The following is a 9954-nucleotide window of genomic DNA, read 5'->3' on the forward strand; positions in this document are numbered from 1 at the left end:
GAGAATGTTCCCACCATTTCTTGAACCGCGAAGAGAAGGCTCACCATACCTGAACTGATTCAAGTTGAGCACCTGTTTTCCTTCTGGAAGTCTGGAATGTTGGTATGTGTTGGACAGAGAGTGTCTACATAGTTAGTACACAATCAGTATCATGGGTGCTGAGTTCCAAATGAACTTCCCTGATAGGAAAGCATTTGACATCTTACAACTTCTTGCTATAGGAGTTAAGCATATATTGAGTGATTTCTCTAGAAGATTCTTGGAAGTTTGCACCTAGTTCCTTCCAAACCATGTCACAGGCACCTTTTCCCTTTTCTGATAGCTTTGTGTCCTTTTCTTTGAATCAAATTTGTTATATGTTGGGTACTGGGAGCACTCCTCGTGAATCATATAAACTGAAGATGGTATTAGGAAACCCAGCTATAAGGTCTATTAAACTTATCTCTATATACATGAAGAGTAGTGGCTATTCATCTATCTCTTCATAGTCAACATCTACTGAAGGTTGATTTGTACCATTCCCTGATTCAGGTATTGGTTACACCAAGCGAAACAAGATAAACCATCCTTATTCTCAAGAATTTAATCTAATTTGAGATGTAGACATTAAAGAAAGTAGCTGCAGGAGAAAACAGTGAATACTCCATTATCATTTTAATATTTCCCATTAAAAGTAATAAAAACCCTGACTTAAATCATTTTAAAAAAATTATTTTAGCTTTTGAATATTCTGTATGTATAGAAAGTTAGAGATAGGTGGACAGGATCTTTGAAGTCAACGAACCCCTGTTTAAATTTTAATATTAGAATATAGCACAACACAATACATTAAAATTCAGCATGGTGAAATGACTTATGTCTGTATACCCAATGAATTGTAATGTGTGAGATTAAAACCCCTTCATTCTTTTTCCCGGGCAATGATATACCACATTGCACATGTCAGTTACCTTTTGAGTTCATCCATCTTATAGTCTCAGAACAATAATCAAGCTAAAAAGAAGATATAGGTGATTATGCAAGCTTTTGTATGGATTTGCATTCATTCTAAAATCTTTGCATAAGTGCCATTAAAAATTCTTAAGGCAGGGGGCCTCCTTGGTGGCGCAAGGGGTTAAGATGCAACCTATGAAGCTGTCTGAATCCTCTGCAGCACAAGGTCAATCCCTAGCCAGCCAGGGAGCAACCCACGTGGTGCGGCAGACCTCTCCTGCCTCGCCCACTGCTCCCCTCAGCAGTGTATTTCAGTAGGTCTGCCTGTTCTGCTCCCCACTCTGTCTCTGGTGAATCCTCTCACCCTCACATCTCTGGCCTGTACCCCAGCTCTTGTATGCATAAATAAATAAATCTTTAAAAAAATCCTTAAAGCAAATAATATGTTGATTCATTTATTAATCATCCACCAAATGTTTATTGGTATGCTGATGTGCAAGACACTGTGCTAGTCACTGCTGATATAAAGGTGACTTCACAGAGGGAATTGTCTGGAAATGAATGAATACTACCTAAAAAATTATTAATAAGTAATGACTAAAGATGCCATAAAGTTGTGTGGCATTTTCAAAAGGCCCAGTTGTGTTACTTCCATATTTCTTTCTTCCCTACCCAGTCTAATGGCAAGTCTCTGTCATTTGAGTTTCCTTAGTGTATCTCTGTTCCTTGTACCTCAAAAGCATCAAACCTTTAAGCCAAGTAATAGAAAGGACTAGAGAAGCTAGTATCTTCCAGTAAGACTTTATCTCTGTGAGAAGATACCTCTCTGTGTGACATGCAGAATTCTGCCTGGGCCTACTAGGATGCAGAGGCACAGGAGTGCTGAGTCAGTGGAAAGCACACAGTGGCCACCATCATCAGTACTGTCTTGATTATTTTTATTGCATTGATGTCTTCTGAGGACTAACAGAGTTAACACAGTTCCAGCACCACGCATTACACATCATTCATTTCTTTTGAGAAAGAAGGTGGACAAGGCTCATAGGGTAGCTGGAAAGAGGGTTAAGGTGGAAGTGAATCCTTTGTTTTTAGCATAAAAAGTGATCTATGCCAAATCAAAACTACCATGAGATACCATCTTACACCAGTGAGAATGGCACATATTAAAAAAACTAGCAACAACAAATGTTGGCAAGGATGTGGAGAAAAAGGAACTCTCCTGCACTGCTGGTGGGAGTGCAAACTGGTCCGACCACTATGGAGAGCTGTGTGGAGATTTCTGGACCTACTAAACATAGAGCTCCCATAGGACCCAGCAATTCCACTCCTAGGTATTTACCCAAAGGACACAGAAACATCAATTCCAAAGTGCACCTGCACCCCTATGTTTATAGCAGCACTGTTTACAATAGCTAAGCTTTGGAAACAGCCCAAATGCCCAAAAATAGATGACTGGATCAAGAAGATGTGGTACATATATACCATGGAATATTACTCAGCATTCAAAAAAGATAAACACATGCAATTTGCAGCAACATGGATGGCACTGGAAGGGATCATGCTCAGCGAAATAAGCCAGAAAGAAAAAGAAAAATACCGGATGGTCTCACTCATAGCAGGAATCTAGAAAACTTAAATAAGGGACCAGGAAAAAGAATAACTATAAGAAAGTGAAAATCAAAATCAACAAAAAACTATGAACCAGAGACACTCTATGGGGTGGTGGGGGCGGGGAGGGGAGGGATTGGGGTCAAAATAAGGGGACTGCAATTGTATGGGGAATATAAAAATAAAATTTATTTAAAAAAAAAAAAGTGATCTATTCCACTCTCTAAATCCAAGATCCTTTTAAGGAAGTGCACGCTCTACTCTTCTACTTTTTTCTCGAATGCTCTTACTGCTTAGTCAACACCTACACCAGCCCCGAGAGCCACGCACAATCCTCTGTCTCCATCAGCGATTCTCCACGTGCAATCTAAGGACCTCAGCCTCCACATGCAGCTGGTAACCTGTTAGAAATGCCAATTCTTGGACCCTCTCCCCAGATCCACTGAACTGGAACCTCTGGGTGACCAGTAATCTAATCTGTGATCTGTTTTAGCAGCCCTCCTGGTGGCTGGTGTACACAGCTAGAGAGCCACTGTGCTCAGCCTTCCCTGATGCAGCACCCTGACTCGAGATGCTCCACAGCTTCTCTTTGCATCCTCAGTCTCTAGTCCTGCACCGCTTTCTCTAGGAAGTCATCCAAGACTTCCCAGAGCTAAAGGAAATGTGTGCTGTCTTGCTACAATGTCAACACACCTGAACTAATTCACATTCAACTTTAACTTGTTCTCTAAATGGTTTCATGTGTGGGAAGCAATGAGCTCAGATACTCCTTGGGGGTAGAATTTTTGCAAGACAGACTGAGATATGCTTTCTCTGCTGAGTTAAACCACCTAAGACTGCTTTGTCTTGGGTGGAAAACAGGGATCCTCCCCTTTAAGGTCAGGAGTGACTTGGAAGACTGGCCTTTTGTCTTTTCCTGTCTGAGGCGAGGTCATTTAAGATCTCAGTGAGTGGCTTTGGAAGCCTCTCTGCTTTTATTTATATATTTAACTTTTTAAAAGATTTATTTATTTATGCATACAAGAACTGGGGTACAGGCCACAGGTGCATAGGTGAGAGGATCCACCAGAAAGAGTAGGGAGCAGAACAGGTGGATCCACTGAAACACACTGCCGAGAAGAGTGGTGGGCGAGGCACGGGAGGTCTGCTGAGCCATGTGGGTCAGCTCCCTGGCTGGCCGGGGATAGAACTCTTGCTGCAGTGGCTGCTGATAGCTTGATAGTGCTGTCTTTAACCCCTGCACCACTAGGGAGGCCCTCTCTGCTTTTATTTAAAAACGTTCTCCTTTGCTGGCAAACAAGCCAGGGAATCCAACTTTTTTTTTCTCCTTTTAAACAGTGGGGTATTATTGCAGCTTCAGAAGTGTTGCAGAATTTGTAAGAGAGCCTTTGAGAAAAGGACACAAGCCTCAAAAGTCCTCAATGATTTGCTTGCTCCCTTTAAGACCTTCAGAAACTCTTGAGGTACATGAAAATGTTTTCCTTTAATTTTTAATTTTTGTTTTACGATAAGGCTAATTAAAGCAACACCTGTTTGGAATGATACCGTTGGTGCTGGGTCAACATTTCCATTGGTTTATAATCCAGCTGTGAAAACTCAATTTGAACTAAAACTTGGGTGTATTATATCCAAACCCAAGAGGATTCAAAAGAAACACTAATATACCAGTGTGCATATTAGGGGGCAAAACAAATAGAAGCAAAGTGGTTTCAGGTGCTCCTTAGCACTTGTGTCGTGTGCAAATAGTCTTTACGACCATGGTTTGAAGGCGTTCAGCAACTCATGTAGGTAGGATGCCTTTGGGTATTTAAAAGGAATGAAAACAGGCCAGTTAGTCTATGTAAAATACTAGCTACTGTGCACGCCTGGTAATGAGACTTCTTTCATCAAAGGGGTCTTAAGATGTGAAATGACTGCTCTCTTGTTTCTCTGGATTTAAGACCCCCTGGAGGCATCCTGATGTGACAGATGACAGTATGTCGTGAGGACCAACAGGCTGCTTCTGTCCTCCTGCTTCTATTGGGAGGCTGAAGTAGATTTATGGGCATGTCATGTAGAGAAACTGGAATGTGGGTTCCGGCTGGAAATAACACTGTAGACGAGAGCTTGTTTGATAGTAGTTCTCAAACATTTTTTAATACCTACAGAGAGACCAATAAATAAAGCAGAAGAAAGTAGAGCTGTTCAGATTGAGTCATGGGGAGAGCCCTAAGGCCCCCACCCACTCCGCTCAAAGATACTCAGAAACCCAGGGGGAGCTTGGCATGAGAAGCACAGTTGGGGAGCTACTGTCCTGCCAATGAGAAGAGCAGGGACCCGATTCCGAACTTTGGGTGGATATGTTCTTTGGGAGCAGAAGTTTGACCAGTTGATGAGAGAGTGAAATAAATGTTGAGAAGATTATTCTTTTTTTTTTTAAGATTTATTTTTATTTATATAAGAACTGGGGTACAGGCCAGAGGCGCGGGAGGGTGAGAGGATTCACCAGAGACAGAGCAGGGAGCAGAACAGACAGACTGACCCGAAAACACTGCTGAGGGGAGCAGCAGGCGAGACAGGAGGGGTCTGCGCGTTATGTGGGTATCTCCCTGGCCAGCCGGGAACTGAACCCATGTTGCAGAGGCTGCGGACAGCCCTGCACTCAAACAGCTGTGCCACCGGGGAGGCTCAAGCAGACTTTTCTTGAAGATGCCTCCCAGAAATCCTAAAACAAAACAAAAACAAAAAAGTGACTTCCACTGACCCTGTGAAGTTTTCAATGGGGGTCTTTTCTAAAGTCCCTGAGCCCCTGGAGAAATGGGGATGGGAATTCCTGCTAAGCTCATAGTTTTGTGGGGTGTTTTTGAGGGGAGTCTAATAAAATGATGGATTTTAGATCATTTTGCCTTGAAAGACATTAAGACAGCTGAAAACAGCATAGAATGTGAGCTGTTCTATCAGGAGGAGAGTCACTTCACCCAGAACCCCGGGATGGTGGCCACTGGGGCAGTCTCACGACCCCACGTGTTCATCCCCAGTTCCCATTTTCTCCTCTTTCTCACAGCCTGGATGCTCATGCTACCCTTTCACCCCTACACCTCCTGTCAATCTGCAGAAAGACCTGCTTAGCCGAAAGTAACCACAGACCCCCCCCAGCAGGCCAAGAAGTTAGAAGTTGCCTTCTGACCTTGCAGAATTCCAAGCACACAGCTCAGTCTTGGGTTCCCAGCTCTTGTGGACACTGAGGAGGTGACCCGTGTTCCCAGTGTGCCAGGTGAGTGTGCTGCGGCCATGGCCATGGGGTTTCTTCTCTGTCTCTCTGTCCCTGTCTTTCTCTTTCTCAGATTTTAGGAAGCCGACAGGACCTTGCACTCTGACATGGCACTAGGAAACTAGAAGCTGTCCATTTCTTAAAGAACCTGCGGCAGACAGCAAGCAGGGCCCCACTGCCAACACTCTAGTCTCACACACACGGCACTTTACCTCCCTCCCAAATCTCCCACCTGACATCAACCTTGTCCTCAAAGTGTCAATGATTGAAGACCACAATAATTGCATTTAGACACTCTTGGGGATTTTCTTTAATTCTGGATAAACATTTGTGTTAAAATGATGGGTGTCTAATGGTTGGATATTTTTTTATCAGCAGATCTGACACTGGGGACAGAGGGTCAATCCCATACTCTTAATCCCACCATGCCCCCAGCCAACACTGCCTGCAGACACACGTGACCAGGAGTTTCCTTCCTCCTCCTTTCACTTTAATAGCATGTTGGCTCTCGCAGCAGTGGCCTGTAACAGTAAGAGGGAGGGCAGAAGCGAGGGCATGTGCACGGCAGACCCGCATCCAAACTTTCTATGATGGCCACAATTTCAGCTTGTTTGGTTACTTCTGGGACAGTGCGAGAAGCCACTGAAGTCATGTGGAAATAATATTTTAGCACAAAACTGCATAGACTGTCTTTTAGGTCAGGAATAGCAAAAATATTCTTGGTGACGTCATGTGACCTGATTTTTTGACTTTTAGAAAAATACGGTTGCTCTAGATAGGCAGGCATTGGGGGACCTCAAATGATCATGGCCCATCTTGTGCTTTGCATGTTACAAAGTTAGGAAAAATTCAGGAGAGGAGGTGAGGGCAATGAATGGCTTTTGTTTGCAGTTGACAGCCCAGTGATGGCTGGAGAACACTCTGGAGGCCCCAAGAGTCATCTGTCATGTGAGCTCAACGGCCAGCTAACCCCACTTGATGGGACGGGGCTGGAGGCGACTGAGGGCTGCCGGGCCTCTGCCCCCTGGGAAGGAACACAGAGCGTCTCTTGAGAGGTTCAGAGCCCCTTCTTTCCACTGGGCTTCCCCACATTTATCTTGCATGACTCTCCAAGCTGGAATTTGACCTGTGAAGCCCTGATTCCTTTTCCATGTGATTCTTCTGAGCTATGGCTTCCACATTGCATTGCCAAGGCCAATCATACTGTTGTACGACTGTAACAGAGATGCCCCAGGAACAAAATCGAATGGCAGCTGCTTACTAAAGCAGCTGGGGGATGGAACTGAATTCAATGAAACTGATTGTGGTCAGCCCAGCTCTCTCACCTCGCCAAGGCTAAAGGTGAGCTGTGGAAGTTCAATGGTGAGCTCTGGTTCCCAGAAGCAGCTAGTTGTAGCAATGATCCTGGGGTCCAGATCTCCTGCTTATCCTTTTCTTAGAATGGACTTCCCATCTGTTTTACACGCATAGTCAAGAGGGAAAGACGATTCTTGTTCCAACACATATGCCTGCAGAGTTTCTGAGCAAAGTACCAGGTTGGGAACATTTTATTTATTATTATTTTTTTAATAATAAATTTTATTTTTATATTCCCCATACAATTGCAACCCCCCCATTTTGACCCCAATTCCTCCCCTCCCGCCACCCCCCCCCAAAAGTGTCTCTGGTTCATAGATTTTTGTTGATTTTGATTTTCACTTTCTTATAGTTATTCATTTTCCTGGCCCCTTATTTAAGTTTTCTAGATTCCTGCTATGAGTGAGACCATCCGGTATTTTTCTTTTTCTTTCTGGCTTATTTCGCTGAGTATGATCCCTTCCAGCGCCATCCATGTTGCTGCAAATTGCATGTGTTTATCTTTTTTGAATGCTGAGTAATATTCCATGGTATATATGTACCACATCTTCTTGATCCAGTCATCTATTTTGGGGCATTTGGGTTGTTTCCAAAGCTTAGCTATTGTAAACAGTGCTGCTATAAACATAGGGGTGCAGGTGCTCTTTGGAATTGATGTTTCTGTGTCCTTTGGGTAAATACCTAGGAGTGGAATTGCTGGATCCTATGGAAGCTCTATGTTTAGTAGGTCCAGAAATCTCCACACAGCTCTCCATAGTGGTTGGACCAGTTTGCACTCCCACCAACAGTGCAGGAGAGTTCCTTTTTCTCCACAACCTCGCCAACATTTGTTGTTGCTAGTTTTTTTAATATGTGCCATTCTCACTGGTGTGAGATGGTATCTCATGGTAGTTTTGATTTGCATTTCCCTGATTGCAAGTGATGTTGAACATTTTTTCATATGCCTGTTGGCCATTCGCATTTCCTCTTCAGAGAAGTTTCTTTTTAGCTCTTCTGCCCATTTTTTGACTGGATTATTTTCTTTGTTTGTGCTGAGTCTCATCAGCTCTTTGCAGATTTTTGTGATCAGTCCTTTATCATTAGTGTTGGGTGCAAAAATGTTCTCCCAGTTGGTGGGGTTTCTCTTTGTTTTTGTTATTGTCTCTTTTGCTGTGCAGAAGCTCTTTAATTTGATGTAGTCCCAGCTGTTTATCTTTGCCTTCACTATCACTGCTTTGGGTGATGTGTCTGTAAAGAGGTCTTTGATGTGCATATTGGTTGGGAACATTTTAGAGGCCATTTCCTCAGATGAGCTCTAAGCTTTCAAGCCAAAGCAGAGGCACCATGAGGAGCAGCCAGGAAGGCACACTTAGGTCCTCCTGTCACATCCTGTCCCTGTCCTGTCTTCCTGCTTAACACACCAGAGCCTGCCGTTGGTATAGAGCCCAATTTATTCCCTTTGCTGCCCTTCTGATGTATCTGTCAGCAGTCAGGGTGGAGGATAGGATTCCACCTGCAGGGACAGGCAAGGGCCTCAGGAGTTAGTTGATCTGACTAAGTTTTGTCAAATGTCACCTGTGACAGAATTTAAGTGATGGTGCCATAGGTAAAAAGAATAGGACGTGGGATCCTCATAGGTCCAGGAAGAGGAGACACATGAGCCCCATTCAGGCAGCACTGAATTGCTTTTGCTCAGATTCTTGACTAACACATGTGAAATAATGAACATACAAAAATAAAATCTCATGTGATTTAGTGCTCTGCTGTGTCCCAGAGACTCAGATGTCACAGTTTTCAGACAAAGGAGATAATGATGAGGATTACGTGTTGTGCTGGGAAGATGTTTTCTCATCTTAAAAAGCAAAACAAGAGGAAAAGCTGTCTCCCCCCCTGCACCCCTCTCTTGCCTTGGAGTTTGGACTGGGCTTAGGAAGTCACTTCTAAAGAACAGAGTCTGGTGAAGGAAGAGCAAAAACTTCACAGGGAACGAAATATTAACTAAAGCAGCTATCATCAGTGTTACGGTGTGGCCACATGACTGCCTGATATGAGAAGGATGCCTTTGTGCTATTGTCTTCCCAAACCCACAGCCCTGGCTAACCACAAGGAAAACTCAGACTGGGGCTGCTCTGCAGCTCCCTGGTCAGTACCCACCCCCTGGCCAGTACACAATAATGGAAACAAGAAAGACCAACCAGAAGCTACCAGGGAGATCCAACAGTTACACGCAAGGTACCACCCTGGGTTGGATCTTGGGACTGACAACAGTTCAAATAAATTCTGGAAGTTAGTTAACAGTAATGTACCGAATTTTAATGTAAATAGTAATATACCAAGTTTTGATATAAATATACTATGGTAATGTAAGATGTTAATGACATGGGGATTGGAACTGTTTTTGCAGCCCAGTTTGCTATACATTTTAAACTATTCCAAAACAAAAAGGTTATTGAAGAATAAAATCACAACCCACCCACTGATCAATAACCTCCTTTGGCACTGCCTCTCTGCTTTCACAAGGGAACCTCCCGAAATGTGATATTCATCTCTACTTATTGCCTTTTCCAGCCTCTTCTCAGCCTGTCCCTCTCTGGTTTTGGCTCTGCTGGGCTCTGCTCCCTGTGGTACTGTCGGAACAACTGACTCCTCCTCCTTGACGGTCACTCTCTCCTTGATGGTCTCTCTCCTTGACATCAGTGGCTCCCCAGGGTCTCATCTGCTCCTATGACACCTGCTTCCTGAATGATCTTATCCTCCATCTGTTTCTAGCTTTCACAGACTCTATATGTTGATGACTCTCCTTTTTCCTGAGAAGTCTCCCTACTGGA

The 9954-nt window shown here is 43.8% G+C and overlaps 1 long non-coding RNA gene across 1 annotated transcript in view; it reads left to right on the top strand.

The window, feature by feature from the left end:
* The window catches only part of LOC119259525 (uncharacterized), a 31349-nt gene extending 21900 nt beyond the window's left edge, over positions 1-9449 (top strand). The window contains exons 2-5 of the long non-coding RNA XR_008554146.1: positions 3880-4004; positions 5680-5794; positions 6683-7326; positions 8883-9449. This is a non-coding gene — a long non-coding RNA (uncharacterized LOC119259525). The remainder of the gene's footprint in view (positions 1-3879; positions 4005-5679; positions 5795-6682; positions 7327-8882) is intronic.
* The last annotated feature ends 505 nt before the right edge of the window (positions 9450-9954 follow it).

This window comes from Talpa occidentalis, unplaced genomic scaffold (assembly GCF_014898055.3).
Source record: "Talpa occidentalis isolate TD23 unplaced genomic scaffold, MPIMG_talOcc4v2.1 talOcc4.5, whole genome shotgun sequence".
Taxonomy (NCBI): Eukaryota; Metazoa; Chordata; class Mammalia; order Eulipotyphla; family Talpidae; genus Talpa; species Talpa occidentalis.